This window comes from Furipterus horrens, unplaced genomic scaffold (genome assembly GCF_987537825.1).
Source record: "Furipterus horrens unplaced genomic scaffold, mFurHor1.1.pri manual_scaffold_13, whole genome shotgun sequence".
Taxonomy (NCBI): Eukaryota; Metazoa; Chordata; class Mammalia; order Chiroptera; family Furipteridae; genus Furipterus; species Furipterus horrens.
This window is the reverse complement of record NW_028327183.1, coordinates 57025613-57036380: the sequence shown is the minus strand read 5'-3', so window position 1 is coordinate 57036380 and position 10768 is coordinate 57025613. Positions and strand designations below refer to the sequence as shown.

The window sequence follows — 10768 nt, the reverse complement described above, 5'->3', positions numbered from 1 at the left end:
CACCTTTCGTACTGCCTGTTTGTTCACCTTCTGGCATATGAGGCATCCATGGCAGACCTGCTTAGCTATAGTGTAAATCCCAAATCCCCCATATTGTCTGAGGACTGACTATGTCACAGAGGGCCTGAGGTCCCCAATGGCTGCCTTGATGCAGTGTTATCATAATTTCCCTGAGGACCTGCTTATTCAGCATCTCCCTCCCATCTGGGAGTTTCCACTTACCACTCACATCTCGAGGCTCCTATCTGAGTTAATCTCTTAATTTCCTCCAAGGAAAAGGTAGGATCTATTGACACAGGGCAGAGGGAGGCATGGAACCAGGTAGAGAACTTTACTTTCTCCCTCTAACGCAGCCTGCTTTGCAGCATTATCAGCCAGCCTATTTCCTCTAGTTTCATATGAGCCCCCAGTCTGATGCCCATTGATGTGGACTATAGCAACTTCTGCAGGGAGTAGGAGGCCATCCAGGACTGACTTGACTAGTTTTTCATGTACTAGTTCTTTCCCCCTGCTATTTATTAGTCCTTGTTCTAGCCAAATTTTTCCAAAGGTATGGGCTACTCCATAGGCGTACTTAGAGTTTGTATAGATGGTTCCTTCCTGGTCCTTTAGTAATTTCAATGCCTGCCCTAAAGCACAGAGTTCACATGTCTGTGCAGACCAATTTTTAGGCAGCCTCCCTCCCTCAGAAAGCGCTGGAGAGTCCCCATCAATAATGGCATATCCATTATGCCTTTTCCCATTGATTACTCGGGAAGAGCCACCGATGAAAAGGGACTGTCCACCCTGTAAGGGCTTTTCTCTCAGATCCGGTCTGACCTTAGTCTGGTATTCTATGACATCAAGGCAGTTATGCTCTAAAGCTTCCTTGTTACAGAAACAGGGGTGTCCAAAAACAGACCCCGGAGTTTGCATCTGGGGGATGGGGAATAGAAAGCAGCTTTTAAGACGCCTTTGGATGCCTGGGGCTGGTTGCTAGTGTCTTTGTTATGCAAAATGGCTTTGATACGTCCAAGGCCCAAGAAGATGGGAGGAGTCTTGGACTGTGGGGTGGTGTGGAAGGAGCCTACAGAGCCTGCGTAGGGTTCTGTGAATGGTCAGAACTGGGTGCAACACCCACTGCGTCAGTGGACGCGGTCAGGGATAGATATGCAGCTGCGGACATTTTAGCTGGATCTCTATCTCCCTCGCTCTCGAGCTCTCCCTCCATGCGGCTTGGTGAAGGGGCCCTCTCCATGCGGTTTTGAGAAGTTGGTTGTCCATGTGGATTAAAGAAGCTGAGTTCTCCATGTGGCTTTGAGAGGGCTTTCCAGGCTGCTTTAAGAGGCTCTCGCCATGCTGTTTTGAGGAGAGGAGATCCACGTGATTTGCAGGAAGAAGGCAGTTTACAAGGAGGCTGAGAACCCAGGCGGTCCTGCATTGAGAGCTGGAGGGCACCACAGCACAGAAAGGACCTCCCCAATCGGAACTGAGTGATTGGCAGCTACTGATGAAGCTGAACTGTGCCTAGGAAATAGGGAAACGGTGTTTCTGACTTTCCTAAGACTGGCCAGGTCTGGGAGGGGGAGGCAGAACTATGTGCAAATAAACAATTCTTTTTCTTTTCACTAAACTCTGGTATTGAGAGTTATAATTCTGGCGGCGGGCAATCGGGCCCCTAACTAAACAGCTCATGGGTTCTGTTTCAATCGGAGCAGCCCAGGGGTTCTGTTACATCCTGAGTCCCCTTTTCTCCTGCCCCAAAAGGAAGCCAGCAGGGTTCAAATTTGGGCTTTGAGAGAGAAAAAAATCATACTTTTTTAGGAAGATGGCCTCATACTTAAGAATCCTGGAGTCGGTTAACCACCACCCTGTCTTCTGGTTTAGAATTGCTCTGACCTGATGAGGGGACATTACTGTGAGAGACCCCCCAAAAGTTAATTTCCTGCTTTCTTCTACTAACAAAGCTGTAGCGGCCGTCATCTGGATACACTCTGGCCACTCTCAAGAAACTGGATCGAGGAGTTTGGAGAGATAGGCAACAGGTTGTCTCTTCCCAGCCCATTCCTGAGCCAGAACTCCGAGTGCCGTGTCCTGATCCACCGTGAGAAAGAGGCAAAAAGCTTTCTCTAAGGAAGGAAGGGCTAAAACTGGGGCAGTTACAACAGCTTGTTTTAGCTCATTGACCGTATTTATCCTCAGTCATCCACTGAAGAGGATCTGGTTTTTGTTCTAACCATTTTGAATGCAGTAGTCTGATTTTCTGAGCATATGACTGTGTCTAGAGCCTGCAATACCCCGTTAGCCCTAAAAATTTTCTTAATTCTCGCTTAGTCTGAGGTAGGGGAAGAGTAGTAATAGCAGCTGTCCTCTCAGGGCTGAGTTTTCTCTTCCCTGCACTTATGAGACGGCCTAAGTATTTTACCTCCTGTTCTACAAATTGCAGTTTCTCCTTAGACACACGCAATCCCTCCTGACCTAAGAAGTTTAGGAGAGAAATAGTGGAGAGTCTCACTTCCTCTTGGTCAGGACCAGAGAGGAGTAAGTCATCCATATATTGCAGTAATTGAGTGTGTCCCACAGGAAGGAATTCTGTAAGGGTTTCTTCAAGAGCTTGGCCAAACAGATTTGGAGCTTCTGTAAAGCCCCGGGGCAGGACTGTCCAGTGATATTGCTGTTTCCTTCCCATGGATGGATCATCCCATCCAAAGGCAAACAAGTATCTGCTTTTTAGAGCGATGGGGCAAGCCCAAAATGCATCTTTGAGATCTATTACACTAAACCACTTATGTTCAAAGGGGATTTTGCTAGGGAGGGTGTAGGGGTTTGGGAGACAGGATGGCGGGTCCAGACAAGTTGATTTATGGCTCTTAGGTCCTGGGCCAGCCGGTAGCTGTCATCAGATTTCTTTATGGGGAGGACGGGGGTATTATAGGGAGACATACATGGCTCCAGAAGCCCATCCTGCAGGAGCTTAGGAATAACAGGCTGTAAGTCTTTTCTTCCCTCATTGGAAATGGGGTACTGGCATCTGCAGACAGTTTCCCCGGTCTTTGCAGTTAAATTTCAAATGGAGCAATCTTCAGCCCTCCCTTAATTTCCTTCGTTACCCAAACTATAGGGTCAATCTGCTGTTCTCCTGCTTCAGTTAAGAGATGTAGTTTGACCTTAATTTGTCCCTCTTCTACCCCGATCTAGGCCTAACCTGATAATTAAGTCTCGGCCTAAAAAATTTATTCCTACCTCAGGGACATATAGAAAAGACACTTTAATTAATTCTTCTCCTAACTGTGGCTGCATTTGCCGGAAAACTGGCACTTGAAATCCTTCCCCTTTTACACCTGACACTAATATCTTTTCCTCAGAGAAGTCTATTGCTTGGGGGTCAAGAAGTTAAAGATGATCTGGCTGCCCTGGTATCTATCAACAATGTAGTTTCTTAGTTATGAGGTCCCACCTTTAAGTTTATCAAGGGCTCTTGGTGGGACCTGCTTAAAAGGAGCCCCTGACACCTCTACTCCTCATCAAAAGTCATGAGGTTTGTAAGATCTGTCTCTTTCTGGAGGTCAGGACACTCCTGCCTGATATGGCCGATTTCCCACACCTGTAACAATTCCCAGGCATAAAAGACTTTCTTTTCTCATTGCTGGTCGGCGGCTTCCCTTGTTTGGGCCTCTGGTGCCCTCTTCTGTTCAGTGTTTCTAGTCCTTGCTTCCCCTTGATGACTTTCTCAGTGGGTGAGACCCTGATCCAGGCCTTCTGCCTCTGCTTCTCCTCCTCTCTCCTAACGCACACTTTCTGAGCTTCCCCGAGGAGCTCCTCAGTCGTTCTTTCATCCCATCCATCTACCTTCTGTAATTTCTCACTAATATCTGGTCAGCTTTTTGTTACAAAGGTGACCTTTAAGAGTCCCTGACCTACAGCGTCCTCTGGATCTAGGCCAGAACACTTTCTCATCTGGTCCCTGAGCCCCTGTAGGAATGTTAATGGAGTTTCATCTCTTTCTTGCTGTATCTCGAACGCCTTTGAGACATTCTGTGCTCTAGGGACGGACTCTTTAATTCTCATGATGATGAGGCTCCTAATGTCTCTCATCTGAGTCCTATCTGCTGGCCTGTAATGATCCCACTGAGGATCTACACTGGGGAACTTGTGTTCAGCTGGGACAAGTCCCGGACCAGGAGGGTGTTCTCTCTCCCATTTCCTCATAGCAGCCAGTCTGCTCATTCCCCTCTTCTCCACTGAAAAGGATGTCTAGAATGGACATTAACTCCATCCAGGTGTATATGCAGGGTCCAAGGAACTGGTCTAGTTGTTCCGTCAGTCCGAGGGGGTCCTCTATCAAGCACTTCACCTCGCGCTTGACATTTCTGACTTCAGTGCTGGTTAAAGGAGCAGTGACATGTCCAAGTTGCCCTGGACCTATGGGGACCTCCCTGAGGGGAAACATCAGCTGCTCTGAGGGAATGGGGGAGCTCTTCAGGTCTTGCTTACATTGTTCTAATTCCTTTCTTAATCTAGAATAAGTTCCCACTAGCACCGTAGGTGTTATGGGCGCGGGTACTGGTGGGGTATCTTCTAGGTGTCCCTGTCCTGTCCTGTCTGTACTATCTGTCCGCAGTGCCTCTGCCCAGTTGGCCGCCGGCTGGCCAGGGCCATAAGGCAGCGGGAGGCAGGACAGGGGGTCCCAGGCTTTATCTTCTTTTTCGTTTACAGGGAGGAGACCTGTGGAATTAGTGGTTGGTAGTAACCAGCAGAGAGCATATTCCTTCTCTTCCTTAGAAGCTGAGGCCTGATCACTCACATATAAGACCAGGGCTTGACAAACCCAAGACTCATCAGACCCAAGTTGGGGCCAGAAAACAGATTGTCCCTTAATGGGTTCCTTTGGCCAGATGAGACAACAATATTTTACCCTTGTCTGTTTTTCCTTACTTTTGGCCCAGGGATCCTCTCCCCAGTGCTCTAACATTCTCCCTAATGGACTGTTGGGTGGAATGTCCGTGGGGCCTTCGTTGGCCCCACCTCTAGGCCTAGAATTTCCATTTCCCATCCTCAGCTGCTTCCTGTGGCTGAGTCTGGTTGTGTTCTCAACCTCCTCTGCCAGAGACTTATTAGATGAAAACCCCGTGAGCTCATTCCCCCTGTACCGGAGAATCTCTGCGCACGCCCCGTGTACTCAACCCCCGTTACAGAGACTCGTTGCTCACAGCCCGAGAGTCACTTTGTCCGTCTCCAGTTGTTTCCCTCACGGGAGAACAGAACCGCGAATCGGGACTCGGCACTCACTTCGTGTCTTGAGACACGTCTCCGCCTCACAAACACAATCAGCTTCCTGAGGATGCCCAACCACCGAGGCGGTACTTAAGTTTAATTTTCGTACCTTGTCCCACGCACGAGGTTGCCTGGTTGCCGCGGTGCTTGCCTTTGTTTCCCCCCTGCGTCGATCCACCGCTGTCCCAACAAGAAGTCTCGGGTCATTTCCAGACACTGAGGCGGGTGGGCCCTGGGTCAAGCGGGCGACCCAAAAGCGGGTAGGACGTGTCTCCCCGCCTTAGCTCAGAGCCCCTTCCCGCACACAGGCGGAGGATCAAGGACGAGCCCCCAAACTGTGGGAAACGCTCACAAGAAAACACCGGGACACAGGACTTCAGCAGTAAATGAGGCGGTTGTTTACTCACAGATCTGCAGCTCTGGGCGCTGCCAGATCAAAGGGTGCGCGCCACCAGAACCGAGCTGGACGTTTTTATCCTAACGCGAGTAAACCACCCCCTTCCTCCCCCTCCCCTTCTTCTCCACTTTTCCCTACTGGGTACTTGGGAGTTACAATCTATGCGACTGACTAAACCAGCTAAGGGTAGTAATTAACTCATAAGTAAGTTTCCTTAACTCATTAATCTTGCATAATTCCCAATTGATAAATATTCCGTGATGGGTGCCCCTCACGCTCGGTTAACTCTGACTGTTTATGTCTCCACTCCCTCTATTTCTAAATTACAGTTGCTCAAGATTACATTACTCTTTTGCTGCTAACCATTTCTTACGGGTTTGAGTGTCACTTTTATCTGTCCCTTAAGTGCCACGTCCTTAAATAAACTTTCCTTTCCTTTTTTTTTCTTTTTTGTTTTACTTTCTTTTCTTTTTTTTTTTTTGGTCTTCACCCGAGAACATCTTTTTTTCCCATTGCTTTCAGAGGGCAGGGAAGGGAGAGAGAGAAATAATGATGTTTGAGAGAAACATAGATTAGTTTTCTCCTGTGGGCGCCTGGACCAAGGATTGTACACTAAACCTACGTCTGTGCTCTGACCAGGGATCGAACCCAAACCTTTTGGTGCATGGGATGATGCTCCAACCAGCTGAGCTACCTGGCCAGGGATGGCATAAATCCTTTGTTGAAGAGTCTGGAATCTTGATCTATTTTTATTGCGTTATTTGTTGAGTTGGAGGATTCTTATGCATCGTCTAACACAAGTGGTTTGCAAATGTGTTCTCCCAGTCTGTGGCCTGAGCTTCTCTTACAGACATAACAGCACCCGTTAATGCACGGACATATTTTCCCGGGATGAGAAATCAGAAGTGACTCACGGTGATGTTTTGTGGATACAAGACTTCAGTGACTGAAGAAGCAAAGGGACCGTGTGACCTATTTCATTTTGTGTATTCGTGAGAGCCTTTCGAATTCTCTTGCATGTGCAGGAATCATGTTTTCAAAGAACAAGTTCCATTGAAAGTCCTGCACTCATAAGCCTCCTCACGGATCATCCTCAGATCGCGATTTAAGGTTCAGATTCTAACCCTGTCCTTTAGGATGAACCATTTTGCCTTAGAAAGTCCCTTCCTGAAAACTCAGCTGACTGTATGGACAAATCTTCCCACTGAAAATAGCTAAAAATTAGCTTAAAAATGCCATGTATAATATAAAAAACAACTTAAAAAAAGACTTTATTTATTTTTAGAGGTAAAGGAGGGTTATTTATATTAGTTCCTTTACTAAACCCTTCCCCTACTTACTCCTCTCCCCCTCCATAACAGTTACTCTGTTCTTTGCTCAATTTTGTTCATTTGTTTGTGTTGTTCATTAGTCTCCTGTATCAGGTGATATCATATGGTATTTTTCTTTCGCTGCCTGGCTTATTTCACGAAGCATAATTCTCTCTACTTTCATCCATGTTGTCACAAATGGCAGGAGTTCCTTCTTTCTTTCTGCTGCCTAGTATTCCATTGTGTAAATGTACCACTGGGTTTTTTTATCCACTCACCCACTGATGGGCACTTAGGCTGTCTCCAGCACTTGGCTATTGTAAACAGTGCTGCTATGAACATAGGGGTGCATAAGTTCTTTTGAATTGGTGCTTCAGGGTTCTTTGGGTATAATCCTAGCAGTGGAACTGCTGGATCATAAGGCAGTTCTATTTTTAGTTTTTTCAGGCAATTCCATACTGGTTTCCACAATGGCTGCACCAGTCCGCATTCCCACCAACAGTGCAGTAGGGTCCCCTTTTCTCCACATCCTCGCCAGCACTTGTTTGTTGATTTGTTGATGATGGCCATTCTGACTGGTGTGAGCTGGTATCTCACTGTGGTTTTTACTTGCATCTCTCTGATGGCTAGTGATGTTGAGCATCCTTTCATATGCCTTTGACTCTCTCTATGTCCTCCTTGCAGAGGTGTTTGTTCAGGTCCTTTGCCCATTTTTTAATTGGCCTGTCTGTCTTCTTGGTGCTGAGTTCTATAAGTTCTTCATATATTTTGGAGACCAATCCCTTGTCTGAGGTATCATTGGCAAATATGTTTTCCCATGTGATTGGTCCCCTTTTCATCTTGCTGATGTTTCCTTCTGCTAAGCAGAGACTCTTTAGTAAAAATATGGAACGCTTCACGAATTTGTGTGTCATCCTTGTGCAGGGGCCATGCTGACCTTCTGTGTCGTTCCAGCTTTAGTGTATGTGCTGCCGAAGCAAGCGCGAGGTGAGGTATTTTAAACAGTCGGATACAGCTTCTCGTATTTTCAGGGACGCTCACTTGAGCTCTAAGGCCCTGGCCCTTGAGTTTGGCTGCTTGTTCAGATTTTCTGGGGGAATTCTAACAAAACACTGTTTCCTAGATGAACAAACGAAACACAAACAGACTCATAGACACGGAGAACAGACTGTTGGCTGCCAGATCGGACAGGGGCTGGGGGACTGAGAGAATGGGTGAAGGGATTAAGGGGTGCAGGTTGGCAGCTGCAGAACAGCCCCAGGGACGCAAAGTACCACGTAGGGAACAGTTAATAATATTGTAATAACTAACGATCAGCCCACGTGGGCGCTGGACCTCTCAGGGGCGTTGCTTTTTAAATTATCAAAATGTCTAATCACTATGTTTTATACCTGGAGCTGACATAAGATTCACTGTCTACTGTAATAGAAAAATAAATTTAAAAAACTCAGTTTACAGCTTAAGAGCTGTGGGTATTTCTGGATATTGGGACTATATTAAAAAATCCAAAAAATAGCAAAATTTAAACCACCAGATTAGTGAAATAGTATGTAGTAAGTGTTTACTGTGCAGATAGGAGCATTTCACACACCGGAACTTTTCAGATCGCAAACCGACGCGAGGCTGGGAGGCAATGAAAATACAGGGTGGCTTATAGGGTGAAGATGGGGATGTGGTTCACCCTTTACAGGGGCTGATCACTACGGGGGGGGCAAGGTCCCATAGCGGGGCATTTGGTTAACAGTGCGTGCCTGATACCATGTTTAGGAAGACGACTTAAAGTTTCCTTAACGGTTACCAGAGGCATTTTACAGGAAGTGACCTGTGCTCAGGCTCATGGAGTGAGCTAGACTGCGTTTTGCTGACGTGGCTTAAATGGTTTCATGTCAGGAAATTTTATTTTTTTAACTTTATTTTTATTGTTGACGCTATTACAGGTGTATTGGGCTGTTTAAACCTCAACACAAGCTGTACTGAATTACAGCAGGCATATGCTCAATGAACATGACTTTGACTTGAAAATTGCTGAAGATTTAAGACACTCTGGAGCCATAAACTGAAAACATCACACATTCTGGTTGGACCATTTGAATCACTTGCAATACCCACAGAAAAGGGCTTATTTTCTGATGCGCAACCTGAAATCAAGCTGTTACTTGGTTCTACATATCTGATACAGAGATAAGTACATTCCTAACTTGTGGTTACTGATGAAAGCTGCAAGATGGGAGAGACCACTCTACTCCTCACAGACTAGACTCTCAATTCCTCTTCGAGATCTCTTACTGCTATAGACTTGTGTTCAGCCTTCTGGATTAGTTGCAGTTTTCAACAATATATAAATAACTTGCCTCTATTTCTCTTACATTCACCTCACCCCTCCTTATACACACACCTTAGTAAGACAACTTGGTTATTAAACACAGCTGTCTACAGGGGAACTGATCTTTTCCAGATCGCTCAATAAATAAATGATCAGGACAAAAGGAGTGTGAGGTGACATAAACCTATTTCAAAGGTTTTTGAAAATTTGGGATTTCATCCATACTAATTCCTGAACATCATATGTCTTCCTAGTTAGGTGGTACAAAAATGTCTTTCTGCACAAATGCTTTTGTTCCTTTTTAGGTCTGGATAATTGGGAAAAAATGAATAGTTTTCATTACTGAACTGGACGTACTGATTTTATAAGGAGGAAAAAACAAAACCCAGCATTGGGAGAAGCACATTAATGATTTTTGTTTTTTCAGAACTATTCTTAAAAGCTTTCCCCTCTTCCTGAAAAAACAAAAACAAAATCACTGATGTTAACCTTTCACACTGCTGTGAATGCTTTAAATTCAGACTGACTGCGGAGGTTCCAATCACACCTCTAGTGCTCTGAAACAGCAGGGAGCAGCCCCAACTCCTACACTTTCCGCATAGAACACCTCTAAATATCATCCACACAATAGTGAAGCAAATGAACTGTGTCAGGGATAAATGAAACTGTTTGGAATTAATTGTCTTCAGACAGTCCACCTGAAATCAAGGCCTGAAATGAATTAACTGGACTGGATTAGAAATTCTACAATGAAAGGCCGCAAGGGAGGAGGGCACTTTGGAGGGCCTTCTTAACCTATACTACCTGAGCAATACGTGTCTTGCTTGGGATACCCTATCCATTGTAAAATATTTGTTTCCAAGGGTACTCATCTGAGACTGTACTTCTTTATGTGTGTACCTGATCATGACACTGCTTGAACCCTGGGGAAAGTGTTCGGGTCTGTTTCAATTTATGGGCCAGCGTTGTACTTTGCCTAAATTGATACTTCAGGCCATGTACAGGTCCATACAGGACCTCTAAAAGGTGTAACTGAGATCAATACTACAGGTTGGTCTTGCCTTGCTGTGTGAAATCTTACTGATAATAGTTTTGCTATAAAAACATCTGGCCAAAGACCAAGAGTTAATACAACAGACCTGAGATTATTTCTTAGAAAAGGCTTCTTGGCCTTGGCTGGCACCCGAAAACCTGAGCGGTCACCAGTTCCCTATTCTGACTTTGCCAGGCATTATCAGATTTCAGCTCAGCTTCAGATCCAGGCAATTGGGATCTGTGAATTCAGAATTCCAAAAAAAGCCAATGACTTTTCTTCAGAGTCAGCAAAGCCAAAATGTGGCAGAACAGACAATGTTCCAAATCAAAGTAACAAGACTTTTCAAAGCCTACTTTATTTTGTCATTCTTAGAGGTCCAAATTGATCCACTCAGAAATACACACTTCAGGCTGGAAGATCATCGGCTATTAAGGGTCAGACATTGATTT

The 10768-nt window shown here is 45.6% G+C and overlaps 1 non-coding gene across 1 annotated transcript; it reads right to left on the bottom strand.

Moving 5' to 3' along the window:
* Window positions 1–7839: 7839 nt before the first annotated feature.
* Window positions 7840–7944, bottom strand: LOC149995558 (U6 spliceosomal RNA). The gene has a single exon (XR_016507984.1). It is a non-coding gene; the product is annotated as a U6 spliceosomal RNA (small nuclear RNA).
* Between the last annotated feature and the right edge of the window lie 2824 nt (window positions 7945–10768).